At 45.8% G+C, this 3,690-nt stretch overlaps 1 pseudogene; it reads left to right on the plus strand.

The window, feature by feature from the left end:
* Nucleotides 1–2,476: 2,476 nt before the first annotated feature.
* Nucleotides 2,477–3,142, plus strand: LOC122734163 (annotated as a pseudogene).
* Nucleotides 3,143–3,690: the final 548 nt, after the last annotated feature.

Raw genomic sequence — 3,690 nt, forward strand, 5'->3', positions numbered from 1 at the left:
CAAAAAAGAGCTCTCACCATCAAGAGCTTCTGTGTTGACAGGGAAGAGGCAAACATAAACTAAGATGAGGAAAATACTCCCAAAGTGCCTACATGTGAAGCCTCAAGAGGGAAAGTGAATTGGTCTCAAGAACAAAAAGCCTTCTTGGAAGAGCTCAAAAATGATTTTAAAATTCAATTGAGAGAAATGGGGAGAGAAATGAAAGCAACACAAGAAAACTATGAAAAAAGAATCAGCAGCTTGGAAAAGGAAGTACAAAGATTGACTGAAGAAAACAATTCCTTAAAAAATTCATTTGGCCAAAAGGGAAAAAAGGGCATAATCTCACTGAAGAAAAAAATGCCTTAAAAATTAAAAGTGGATAGTTGGAAGATAATGAGTCTATGAGACACCAGGAATCAGTCAAGCAGAATCAGAAGTGTTGAGGTGTTCCATTGAGTCTGACTCTTCATGACCCCATAGACCACAACAGGCTGGGCCCTTCTTTCATCCACCAGTTCTGGAAGTCTGTCCAAAGCCATGTTATGATGTAGGGACAAATATTCCCGGCCCTTTCTTCAAGTCAGGTCTTAGATAGTGAGGCTGGGTCCTCTGTTTCCCTCTTGCCCCTCCAAAATCAGCCATACTGTTGGGGAAAACCAGGGAGATGGCAGGTCCCAGTGAGGAAGGTGCCCCAGGTGCTGCTCTCTGACCAACAGCTTGTGCCAAGCACCTCTGTAATCTGGTAATTGACCTGTTCATGTCCCAGGAAAGTAACTTGTGCTGACCTTCCACAGTCCCAAGATGCTAAAGGGCCCATGTGTCCAGGTGTTGGTCCCATATAGATTTAAGTCCAACGTATGTTACCCAAGGGAGAGTGAGAAGAGCACAGCCCTGGAAGGGGGATTTAGTTAACCCTGAAGCACCAACTCCCTTCCCTTCCCGAGGGCCTGACCTGCCTTAAGTGGCCCCTTGGCTGAGCATAGGAGCCTCAGGAACATCCTCAGAAGCACAACTACAGATGTGTCAGCAGCCTCATCTGCAGTCTCAATCTCTCCAGAAGACCCATTCTCAGCAACCTCCTCTGCCACTTGGGCCTGTTGCCTAAGCCAAACTGATGCCTATAAAATGCCTTAGATAAAAAGGCTAAGGGCTGACACTATATCTGGAGCCATATAAAGTCCTTTCAATGTATATCTTGTCACTGAACCCAGGTGGCCCTGGAGGAGAGAGTAAGGTTGTTGGCTTTGCACAGCCCTCCCTCACTTAATTACTATTCACTGCAAGGCATGACATTACCTCTGATGTCCTGGTCCTCTTTGAAAAAGAAGCAAAAACAACAACAGCCATTGACACAACAATAGAAAACCACAAGCACTACCAGGCTCCCCAAGAGACACAGGCTCTGCCTAAGTTACCTCTGCAGCCCCAGAACCCCTTCCCTAACCTCAGCAGTAACCTCAGCCCCAGGCCCTCCCCAGACCAGAGGCCCTATCCCCAATTATTTTATTCAAAACCATAAAGGGTTAATTGAAGAACCCTTCAAAAGGCTTCCATTGGGTGGAGGGCAGCAGAGCCAAGATGGTGGAGAGAAGCCAGTGAGTTGCTTGAGCTCTCCTTTGGTTCCCTCAAAAAGAACATTAAATCAAGCCTCTGGACAGATTCTGAAACCACAGAACCTGCAAAGAGACAGAGAGACACAGTCTTCCAACCGGATATAATTTAGAAGATTTCAGGAAAGTTTGGTCTTGCTGAGACAAAAGGGAGGCACAGGGCACTGCAGCACAGAACAGATTGGAGGTGGTCAGGCAAGTCAGCAGGAAGCTGTAGGCCACAGCTGAGCAACTGAGGTCCCTGGATCCTGGCTCAACTAGCTGGTGGCATAGCAGGCCAATGGTGAAACCCACTAGCACCAGCTAAGAGGACAGGCTGCCACATAGAGGGCCACCCATAGGACAGGCACAAACAGGCCTGGCCATCCCAGTGCACCAGGAGCAAGCCCAAGTTGGTGAGAAATCCACAAGTCATCGAGGCCTCAGTGTAGAAAGCCAGTGACACAGCCCCTATACTCCAGCACAAGAAGCTTGAAACAGGGACCCTGGTGCTCCCAGAGCAGACCTCAACTTAAAAAAAAAAATAAGGTGCAATATGAGTAAGAAACAAAAGAGATCTTACTATTGAGAGCTTCTGTGTCAACAGGGAAGAAGCAAACACAAAATCAGATGAGGACAATACTCTCAAACTGCCTACATGTGAAGCCTCAAGAAGAAAGGTGAATTGGTCTCAAGAACAAAAAGCCTTCTTGGAAGAGCTCAAAAAGGATTTTAAAAATCAGTTGAGCCTTAAATTGAGAGAAGACTGGCCAGACAAGCCAAAAATTGCTCCCAGCTTGTGGTGGTGAAGGTGCAACTTCTTTCAGTTGTCCCGAATCCGGGTTCATCTAACACTGGCAACCACCCCACAGCATCCAGGCCGAACTTCCATCTTTGTCACTGCTATGCCGCCCAAGTGTGACTCTAACGAAATTAAAATCATGTTGTTGTTTTTTTTGTTGTTGTTGTTTGTTTTTTTGTGGGGCAATGGGGATTAAGTGATTTGCCCAGGGTCACACAGCTAGTAAGTGTCAAGTGTCTGAGGCCAGATTTGAACTCAGGTACTCCTGAATCCAGGGCCGGTGCTTTATCCACTGTGCCACCTAGCCGCCCTAAAATCATGTTTTTAAGGTGCACTGGTAGTGAAGTTGGTGCCACATCAGCTCTGGCACCCAAAAGTGGTCCCTTGGGTTTGTCTCCCAAAAAGGTTGGTGATGACATTTCCAAGGCAACTGGTGACTGGAAAGGGCTAAGGATCACAGTGAAACTTACCATTCAGAACAGAAAGGCCCAGATTGAGGTTGTGCCTTCTGCTTCAGCCTTGATCATCAAAGCCCTAAAGGAACCTCCTCAGGACAGAAAGAAGCAGAAAAATATTAAACACAGTGGAAACATCCATCTTGATGAGATCATCAACATTGCTTGACAGATCCTTGGCAAAAGAGCTCTCCGGAACCATTAAAGAGATCCTTGGAACAGCCCAGTCTGTGGGCTGCAACACTGATGACAGGCATCCTCATAATGTTATTGATGACATCAATAGTGGTGCTGTGGAATGCCCAGCAAGTTAAGCTACAAAGGAGACTATTCCAATAAATTAACATTTGACAACAGACCGAGGCTCCGTGTTTTTCAGTCTGGAAAAAAAATTTTGTGTCAGAAGCTACCATGCATTCTGGGAAATTATTGTGTTGATTTAAGTGCTTTAGCCCTCTTTCTCTGCAGTGACTTTTCAGCTACTTTGCAATTCATTAGGAGGAGAGTAGTGTTAGAAGAGCATGGAAGTTTTTGAAGCATCTTAACATTGGGGCTGTAAATTGAGAGAAGACTGGCCAGACAAGCCAAAAATTGCTCCAGGGGTGAGCAGAGTTTGTCATATTTGCATATTGATGAGAAAGAGCCTGCACATTTGCCTTTAAAAACCTTGAGGGTTTGGGGTGGGGGGCGGTGAGGATCCGCCCAATAGCAAGCTCAGGAGGGTTCAGTTCAGTTAATGACAATAAAAGCTGCAACTTGGGAATTAAGAAAGTGAGAAGAGAGGTTCTAAAGAAAGAACCCTTGGTTCAAGATTTTTGCACCAATAGTATGGGTTTATGATAGGGTGTTTGTGGTCAACAAT

Source organism: Dromiciops gliroides, chromosome X, assembly GCF_019393635.1.
Source record: "Dromiciops gliroides isolate mDroGli1 chromosome X, mDroGli1.pri, whole genome shotgun sequence".
Classification (NCBI taxonomy): domain Eukaryota; kingdom Metazoa; phylum Chordata; class Mammalia; order Microbiotheria; family Microbiotheriidae; genus Dromiciops; species Dromiciops gliroides.